Genomic DNA, 10,374 nt, shown 5'->3' on the forward strand with positions numbered 1-10,374 from the left:
ACCCTGCCTGCCACGAGGAAAGAGGCTTCCCAAACCAAGGGGCTTGATGAAGACTGGAAGCGCTTTCCATTCTGAATAACAGATGCCTGGATCTAATGCACACTCTGAAGGAAAGAAAAGCACTTACTGCTGTGCATTGGCTGGTAACTGGAGCCCAGGGATTGCATCAGACTTGGGAGAAAAAAAAAAAAAAGTACTTGGGAGAAAGAGATCAGAACACAGACCTGGAAGCTGACAGCCACCGGCTGCTCAGGGCCCTCCAGCTTGTCCTGGGGGATGATCTCTACACATGATGCTGCTAAGACAAGAACAGGTGCTACTCCTAACTGTCTGCCATGGCCTCAAAGTGGGAACCATGGTCTTTAGTCTGGGATCTGGAACCTGCAGGCTATGAGGAAGGGCCCAGGGCAGGTAGGGCATATGCTGAGGGACATCCAGAGAACAGTGTACAGGGCGGGTTGTGCTGCTGGCTGCTGGAAGTGTGTGGTGGGTCATCTCCCTGGGCAGCGGGCGGAGCTGGAGACCAGCACCTAGGAAGGGTACTCGGTATGCACTCCAGGCAACACCTAGGAGGGAGGAGAAGAGGAGCTTGGTGTGTGGGGGTCGGATTGCATAGTCTGGACAAAGACCTTAGCTGACTCTGCAGAGTTCTGGAACTGGGAGGGACTTCAGAGTTGTCCTAATACCCCAGGTTCAGCCAGGCATGAGATGTGGATACTGTTCCCAGGGAGGGGGGTGCAACCTTGGGCAAGGGTGTGCTCTTCCCTTGGGGGCTACTGAAGAGAGCTGAAAACTGTTGTCTGCAATACTCCCAGCAGCAACACTCCTACCACCCCAGGTTACCCTGACCCACTCCTTTGTGTAAGTTCTGGGAGCATCTTTCTGTCCCTCCCTATCTCTCTCTCTCTCTCTCTGTCTTTCGTACTGAGGATTGAATCCAGGGGTGCTTAACCACTGAGCCACATCCCCAGCCCTTTTTTATGTTTTATTAGAATCAGGGTCTTGCTGAGTTGCTTAGGGCCTCACCGAGTTCCTGAGGCTGACTTTGAACTTGTGATCCTCCTGTCTCAGCCTCCCGAGTTGCTGGGATTGCTTGTGTGCACCACCATGTCTGGTCTCTTCTTAAGAGATCTGAGAAGTGTTTTCTCATGGTCATTACAGTTCCCAGTGCCTTTCCAATTCCTTGTTCCAGTACCTCATGAAGTATATTTATGGTCCATAAATTTGGAGTTCTTTGAAATACTGTTGTATCTTTCAAATCTGTTTCCTATCTATGCATAAATCACTTTGAGTGCATTCCAAATATTTGCAAAAACAACAACCAAAAACAAAACAAGCAAACAAAGAACCTTGATTGAAATACTAACATGAAGACTATAATCTCAATTTTTCTATGTAGGTGGGGAGGAGAGGAGTTAATGACAGTTAGTCATTATTCCTTATAGCCTGTAGAGGGTTCTACAGTTTCCAGCGAACTGTAACTTACATAATCTCATTTGAGCTTTAAATGACCCACGATCACAGGTACAGCTGGCATCACCATCTGAATTTTACAGATAAGGAAGTAAAGTTTCAAAGAACATATAAATTGCACTCAATTGGAAAAGAAAAATTTAAAATAAATGATGGAAGAAGACCAACCATATAAACATTACCCTTTAACTACCAAAACATAACCCAAAGGTAACTGCATTCCTAGAGAGATCACAGAGATTAATGTCTCCACTACGCAAATAAAATCTGAGAAATGCAGAGCCGATGACTCCTACCGCATTCCCATTCAATTGGCCTGTCTGGCTGGTGCTGACCCAAGACGGATCTCAGACAATGAAGTGGGTTATCATAAGCTTAATTAAATTGTGACTCTAATTGCAGCAGCTGTTCCAGATGAGGTTTCATTGCCAGAGCAAATCAATGCATTCCCTGGAATGAAGCATATAGGTATTGATCTGATGAGGGCTTTTGTCCTCAATAACTTCTATTAAAGATTATCAAAAGCAATTTGCTGTTTTGAGCTGGCAGAGCGAGCAATACTCATTCACCTATCAACTCCTCAGTTATCTGTCATAATCTAGTCTTCAGAGAACTTGTTCTCTGCTCCACACAATGCAGATGATCACAGCAGCTTGCTGATGGTAAGTAGTAATTACTCTAGCCACCTTGAGAAAACAAATGTGTTCCAAAGGGTGGGAAAGAGATCACACAAAAATTAAGTTAAGATTTCTAGGGGTCTAATGGTCTGGGGCATGTTGAGCTATTTTTTCAAGGTGCTGCATCTGGCAGTGCTTAGAAATAGGTACACTATGAAATAGGTAGTGTGCAGGGAGGAGCTCAGGATACAGCTTGGTGGTGGAGCACTTGCCTGGCATGTGAGGCCCCAGGTTCAATTTCCAGCAACACGCACGCACTTCACAATGTCCAGTGGGTTTGGATTTTGGAGGTAATGAACACTCACTAGATTTTTCTCTGTAGAATTCTTCTCTGAAGAAAAGGCTGTCAGTTTTGAGCAGGGCCCAGAACTAAAGAAGGCACTGTCACCGGTTCTGCCTGCTGACCAATCTTCTCTGCCCCTTGGGCCAAGAGCCAGTGGAAGTGGTGGTGCTGGAAATATCAGCTTAGATATGATGCTGAGGGCATCACTGTGCAGACACTTAGCACTTTGAAGCAGAGTTATGTCACCTGCAGTGAATTCTTATATGTGGTCACCGTAGATCCATTTTGATTATATTAGATTCTCTCGTACCAGAAGTAGATATCTGCCTTATGCAACCACCTCCTGATGGGACAGTTGGATGCAACCTGCTCGACTGGCCTGCTGACCTTTACTCTGCATAGACTGTCCAGGTCTGCTGCAGTGACCATGTGTTCGTCACAGTGTGACTCCATGGAATTTGTTATCTGCTTGCCCTGAGTCCACCAATTAGAACCACCCTGGCAAAACCATGAACCATAAGAGAGGCCTGAGGATGCAGGACCTTGGTCTCTTGCTCTGAACTGCCTGGCTAAACAGAGATGACCTGGAGAGTGTCCCCTCCCTGCTGGCCCTTTGAAGCATGCTGCTCTCTTGCCCCTGGTTTCCACAGTAACATACTCTTCTGTCATTCCATGTGCCTTGTGGTTGCCTCCTCTGTGTCTCACTTGACCAATACATCCAAACCTCTCCTCCCAGTCAGGCCACCCCTAGAGGGGCAATTTTGGTGGAAATAACTGGACACTGGTCACAAGGGCATCTGCTGGCATAAACAAGTTTTCAGTAGGAGAGACACCTGGTCACGGGCCAGACACAGGCATTGAACTGCAGAAAACAGGAAGTTCCAAGAGCATTGGCTTCTGCTGCCTCAACAATCTCCTAGGGAGTACCCTATGACCAGCTCATCATCTAAGGAAAAATTCAAGTCAGGTTCCTGCTTACAGATGTTTCAGTGTTATATTGGTATCACCAATGGGAAAGTGGTCCTGAGAGCTGGGTGAGGTGGCACAAACCAGTAATTCCAGCAGCTCAGCATGCTGAGGCAAGAGGATCTCTAGTTCAAAGCCAGCCTCAGTGACTCAGTGAGCCCTGAACAACTGTGCTGGACTCTGTCTCAAAATAAAAAAAATAAACAGATGAGGATGTGGCTTAGTGGGAGTGCCCTCTGGGTTCAATCCCTGGTACAAAAAAAAATTACGTGAAGAGGTCCTGAGGACAGTGTTCAAAGGAAATCCTCCCTTCTTGTGGGTTGAACTTTGAACTGTCCATCCGGTTGTTCATTTTGCTGTGGACGAGAGCTGGCCAGAGCTATAGATCTATACACTAAAGGAATGTGAGATGGGTACAGTAGCACATGTCTATAATCCCAGTGGCTCAGAAGGCTGAGGCAGGAAAATCACAAGTTCAAAGCCAGCCTCAGCAAAAGCAAGGGGCTAAGCAACTCAGTGAGACCCTGTCTGTAAATAAAATACAAAATAGGTCTGGGATGTGGCTCAGTGATCGAGTGCCCCTCAGTTCAATCCCTGGTACCTCCACCAACACCACTCCCCCAAAAAGAAAAGAACAAAACAAAACAAAACAGAGAAGGAGCATGACTGGAAATGGATAAAAGACTGAAAGTTTCCCCTTTAAATCTGGGAACACGATAAGGGTGCTTGCTCTCACCACCTCCACCCAACATTGTGTTGGAGTTTTTACTCAGTGCAATAAGGCAAGGAAGAAACAAGCACAGATTGGAAAGAGAAATAAAACTGTCTTTACTTGCAGAAAACATGATTAAGTAAAAAATTCTTAAAAATCTAGAAAAATAAGCTATTAGAACTAATAAACTAGTTCAGCAAGATTGCAGAATACAAAGTCAATATAAAAACAATTGCATTTATATACTAGAAATGAAGAATTAAAATTGAAATTTAAAAGTATTTTCAATAGCACTAAAACTTCCTGTTTTCCTAAAAATTTATTTAGGAATAAATTTTTTTTTATAAATATTTTTCTTTAAGAGAGAGAGGGAGAGAATTTTAATATTTATTTTTTTAGTTTTTTCGGCGGACACAACATCTTTGTTGGTATGTGGTGCTGAGGATCGAACCCGGGCCGCACGCATGCCAGGCGAGCGCGCTATAGCTTGAGCCACATCCGCAGCCCCCTTAGGAATAAATTTAACAAAACATTTGTATAATCTGTATACCAAAAGCTTAAAAAATTGCAAGGAGAAATTAAATGAGACATAAATAAATAAATAAATGAACGGACATATATAACATATTTGTGGGTTGGGAAGACTCCATGTTAAGATATTAATTCTTCCCAAATTAATCTAAAGATTCAATGCAATCCCAAGTCCCAAGAAAAATTCCATCAAATCTTTTTTTTTGTAGAAACTGAAGACAATTTATATAAGAAAGCAGAGTACTGAAAGTAGCCAAAATAATTCTGTAAGATAAGAACTAAATTTGGAGGACTGACACTGATTTCTGTACTTACTCTGTAGCTACACTAATCAAGACAGTGTGGTATTAGTGTAACAACCTATGAAACAGAATCCAGAGGCTAGAAATAGGGTCACATACATACGGACAGCTGAGATTCAACAAAGATGCCAAGGCATTTAACAGGGAAAAAATAGTCTTTCAACAAATGGTGCTAGAATAACTTAGTATCTATATGGATAGAGAGGAAGAATCCCAATCTACCTGACACTATACACAAAAATAAACTCCAAATGTACCATTAGGGCTGGGGTTGTGGCTCAGTGGCAGAGTGCTTGCCTAGCATGTGTGAGGCACTGGGTTTGAATCTCAGCACTGCATATAAATAAATAAAATAAAGGTTCATCAAAAGCTAAAAACAAACCAAAAAAAAAAAAAACCAAAAAAACCATTAACATAAGTATAAAAATAAAAACCATAACATTTTTAGAGGAAAACATAGATGACCTTTGTGACATTTAGGTGAGCAAAGATTTCTTAGGACATGAAGAACACAAAGAAGAAAAATCGATATACTGGACTTATCAAAACCAAACACTAACTGGGCACAGAGGCATGTGCCGTAATACAGTGACTGGAGGCTGAGGCAGGAATGCAAGTCCCAGGCCAGCCTGGGCAACTTCACGGGAGACCCTGTCTCAAAGTTAAAAGAATTTTAAAAGGGCGGGGATGAAGCTCAGCGGTAGAGCGCCTCTGGATTCAATCCCCAATACTGCAAATTAGAATAGCTAAATTTAAAAGATTGTCAATACCAAGTACAGGTGTACCTTGGAGATACTGTGGTTTGGTTTCAGATCATCGGAATAAAAGAAATATGGCAACAAAGTGACTCACATGAATTTTTTTTTGTTTTTCAGTGCACAAGAAAGTTAATACTATACAATACATATTTGTACATAACACAACACCAATGAAATACAATAAAGAGTGATACAAGGTATGTGTGCACTGGTAAGAATGTGGAATGTCAGAACCTTCTACACTTCGAGTGGGAACACAAACACCTTAACTGCTTTGGAAAACAGTTTAGCAATTTTAGCAGTTTCTTAAAAGGTTCAACAATACTGTGCAACCTAGCAATTCTTTTTCTAAGTGTTTACCCCAAAGATTTGCATGCCAATATCCAGAGCGGCCCAAAATGGAAACAACCCACATGTCCATCAAATGGATAAACAAATTTCAGTGTATCCATACAATGGAACACTATGCAACAAAAAGAAACAAAGTACTGACACAGAAAAGCCTTATGGGAAAGGACAGAAGCCAGACACAACATAAGAAAATATCTGTCAATTTTTTCATTCATATGAAATTCCAGAAAAGACAAACCTCCAATGATAGAAAGCAGATCAATGTGTGCCAAAGATCAGGATTGGCTGCAAGGAGCCCAGAGTTTTTCAGAATGATGGTGATGTGGTGGAAGTGTTTTATGGCATGACTGTGGTTGCAAACCCAGCACTTGTCCTAGTTTACTGCCCAGAAAAAGGTTCCGTTGTGCAGCACAGGAAGGAGGAATCCAAGTGGATCCCCACAGACTCCCTGAGTTGAAGACATGGAGTTATAAAGTCAGAGAGGATTGAGAAGCTGCTACCCCTGCGGCTTGGCGGTGGCTCTGGGATCCTTGATGGTCATTAGGGTCAAAAACAGGAAGCAGCCCTGGAAGTAGAGCAAAGGAGAGTGAGTGCAAGCTGGAACCTACCAGTTACTTCTGCCCATCACCTCATCTGACTGCAGAGTTTCAGAAAGTAATAGCCCTGCTTCAATTCTACCTCCCAAAATGCCTACAAGTTTCTTCTTGTCCAACTCTAACTAGACTTATAATATATGAAAGGAAATTTTGGGTAATACCCAGCTTGACCAAGGTGACAATAATACAATACAACACGCACACACACAATTTAAAGACTCTCTCATCACATTATGTATGTGAATGCTACCTCAATAAAAATGAAAAATAATAGATTTGATGATTAACACTCTATTTTTTTAGTTTAGCTATATAACCAATCATATTAATTGAAAAGAATTATCAGTCCTATCTCATTGTGAAAACTATCCAACAAATTTTATTTATAATTATTTGACATTTCCTGTATGTTTTCTAATGCTGTTTACTAATAATAATGGAACTAAAAACTCAGACCAGAAAAATAACGAACTTAAGAGACTTATGATCATAAGAAATTTTTTTTTTTTTAATATTTATTTTTTAGTTCTCAGCGGACACAACATCTTTGTTGGTATGTGGTGCTGAGGATCGAACCCGGGCCGCACGCATGCCAGGCGAGCGCGCTACCGCTTGAGCCACATCCCCAGCCCCCATAAGAAATTTTTTAAAATTTTAATTTCCATTTTGTTGACAAAGGCATATGACTAATAAGGAATTTATGCTAGGGAACAGGGATTGTGGCTCAGTGGTACAGCATTTGCTTAGCATGTGTGAATAACTGGGTTCAATCCTCAGCACCACAAAATAAATAAAGTTATTAAAAAAAAAAAAAAAAACAACCCAGAACTTTTGCTAGGGGATGGGGACCCAGCTCAGTGGCAGTGGTTTAATGTGCTTAGCATGTGCAAAGCCTTGGGTTCAAGCCCCACTGCTTCTGAAAAAAAAAAGTACTGGGAGCCAGGCCAGGTGGTGCACCTCTGTAATCCCAGCGACTCGGAAGGCTGAGACAGGAGGATTGCAAGTTGAAAGCCAGCCTCAGCAAGGGAAATGTCCTAAGCAAACTCAGTGAGACCCTGTCTCTAAATGAAATACAAAATAGGGCTGGGGATGTGGCTCAGTGGTCGAGTACCCCTGAGTTCAATCCTCGGTACCCTCCCCACCCCAAAAAGTACTGGGAATTGAATCACTGAGCTACTTCTCTAGTCTTTTTTATTTTATTTTGAGACACAGGCTCACTAAATTGTGCAGGCTGGCCTTGAGCCTGTGATCCTCCTGCCTCAGGCTCCCGAGTGGCTGGGATTACAGGTGTGTGCCACCCTGAGGAATAATAATAATAATAATTATTATGGTACCGAGGATTAAATTCAGGAGCACTCCATCACTGAGCCACATCCCAGCCCTATTTTGTTTAGAGACAGGGTCTCACTGAGTTGCTTAGTGCCTCACCATAGCTGGTGCTGGCTTTGAACTCGCCATTCTCCTGTCTCAGCCTCCCAAGCCACTGCTGGGATTACAGGTATGTACTACCAGGCCGGCCTGAGGAATTATTTTGATAAAAACAAACAACACAACAACAAATTTTTTTTTTCTCTAAAATTAAGGAATCCATTTCCATGACTGTCATGAAGCCCTGGGTTAGTTAGCAGGAATAAGTTTGGAGATAACTATCCTGTCTCTGGATTTCCTAGTTACAATCACTGTTTTTTCTCTCTCTCTCTTTTTTTTTTTTTAATATTTATTTTTTAGTTTTCGGTGGACACAACATCTTTGTTTGCATGTGGTGCCGAGGATCGAACTCGGGCTTCACGCATGGCACGCGAGCGTGCTACCGCTTGAGCCACATCCCCAGCCCTGTTTTCTCTCTTGATCTCAATGGAAAACCCAGGATCATATAACCTCAACATTCCTGGCAAACGCCAAAGCCAACTATGTAGGAGGCTTTTTTAGAGGAGAAGACAACTCTTGTCTTCCCAGAGGATAAATCCTCCATATTGCTCTATGAGGCAGATAGCAACCCCGAACCATGAATGGGTTGGGGTCTGCGCTGGCCTCAATGGCTTCCTTTCAATTAAAGTAAGTGGACAGCAGTAAAGTTCAACTCCCCCTTCCCCACCCTGGGGTCATCCTACAATCGTTGAAAAACACCTGGCTCAATTAAGTGTCAAATATTATTTTGTTACCTACACATTTCTCCTTACCTACTCTGAAAGGGAAATACCAATCTCCAAATTAAGATCAGACAGGCTGGACAGGTAAGGAGAGACCTACATTTTACATTCTGGCAAGGCAATTTTTTTTTCTTTCTTTGGAGAAATGTCTACTTTTGTTAAGACTACCTAAAACTGCATACATTTAGCTACAGTAAAATTCCTAACTGCCTTGGAAGAAGCAGAGCCCCTTTCACACCAAGACAGCCCATGAGACCAACTTTCAGCATTAAGCATCAGTGCTTTTGGGGGTGTGGTGATGGCATTCTACCTCTCAGCATCGCTAACATATTCAAAAAAAATTTTTTTTGTTTCATATCCAGCCCTCCAAAAAGAACACAAGAATTTATTTAACCAAAGTTGCCCAGCACCTCTTCTAGATGATCTAGAATGAACTCTGCTCTTTATAATGTCAAAACCCCCAGGCGGTACTGTCCACCATTTTTAAAAATGTGCTTTAAGAAGCATGCCTTCTACCACCCTGGTGCGGGAATGTGCCTCTGTGGGTGACAAGGATCCTCAGTAAGCGTCCCTGCTACCTTTGTTCGGAGAGACACGACTTTGGGAAGACATCCTCTGCCTCTCGTTTTTCCTTTACTTACTCATAATAAGTAAACCATTCTTCATTCTGATCTTTTCTGATGGTGCTCACTGGCTCCTCGATCACCAAGGGGCGAACGGACCCACTGTGTTCGCTTACAATCCTTTTTGTCAGTAGGATCCTTAATTACAAGCTTTAAAAAAAAAAAGAGAGAGAGAGAGAGAGAAAATAAGCAATTTAGAGTAAGGGTTTCCTACCAGACATCCAGCGGTTTCGTTTTAATGAAACTGGGACACAGAATAATAATTTAATGCCCTTGGAAGCCATTTAGCCAGGTTGCCCACGGGTGATGCACAGGTTTCAGGAAAAGTGGCTGCTTACCCAAGCGTTGTCAGACTGCGATAGGACACGGCCCACGTGGCTCACTCTGTACTGAGTCCCGCGGTCTCATGCCCACTCAGAACCCCGACCCTCGGGGACCGCCTCCGCGCCGCGAACGTTCAGGAGGGATCCGGGAGAACGAGCGGGGAGGCCGAGGAAGGTTCGGTGGGCAGGCGCCGCCAGGCCTGAGCAGGATCCTCGCCAGGTGCTCCTGGGCCGCCCCTCCCCACGCCCCTCAGCCTGGGACGCTCCCATCCCGGACTCTAGGGAACTGAGCAACGGTTCCTCGCCTCTTCGAGGATCTGCCCACGGAGCAGGCCTTCCACGGCCCCTGGCCGCGCCCCACTGCGGGGCGGGGGCGCGGTGGCCAGCAATGGCGGCGGCTACGGGGTCCCAGGGTCATTCTCCAAGGCGCCCTTGACTGGTTCACGCCGCGGTGCCACCTACCTTGCTAACAGGCGGCCGCGGCGTGCGGCGCGTAGGGGCGGAGACAGCGGTGACGGGCATTTGGCGCCGCCAAAGAGCGCCAGACCGTCGGGATCGTAGCCAATCAGAGCCCGAGAGGCGGAGGCGCGGGTAGGTTGCGGGCAGGCGGCGCGTGTGGTGGATTCGGA

The 10,374-nt window shown here is 44.1% G+C and overlaps 1 long non-coding RNA gene across 2 annotated transcripts; it reads right to left on the reverse strand.

The window, feature by feature from the left end:
- Positions 1-4,297: 4,297 nt before the first annotated feature.
- Positions 4,298-10,297, reverse strand: LOC144251273 (uncharacterized). Of its 2 annotated transcripts, none has more exons than XR_013342665.1 (3): positions 10,208-10,297; positions 9,441-9,572; positions 4,298-6,618 (listed from the first exon to the last, which is right to left on the reverse strand). It is a non-coding gene; the product is annotated as an uncharacterized LOC144251273 (long non-coding RNA). The 2 variants fall into 2 exon arrangements; XR_013342666.1 differs by lacking the exon at positions 10,208-10,297 and adding an exon at positions 9,761-10,129.
- Between the last annotated feature and the right edge of the window lie 77 nt (positions 10,298-10,374).

Source organism: Urocitellus parryii (assembly GCF_045843805.1).
Source record: "Urocitellus parryii isolate mUroPar1 chromosome 12 unlocalized genomic scaffold, mUroPar1.hap1 SUPER_12_unloc_3, whole genome shotgun sequence".
NCBI classification, from domain to species: domain Eukaryota; kingdom Metazoa; phylum Chordata; class Mammalia; order Rodentia; family Sciuridae; genus Urocitellus; species Urocitellus parryii.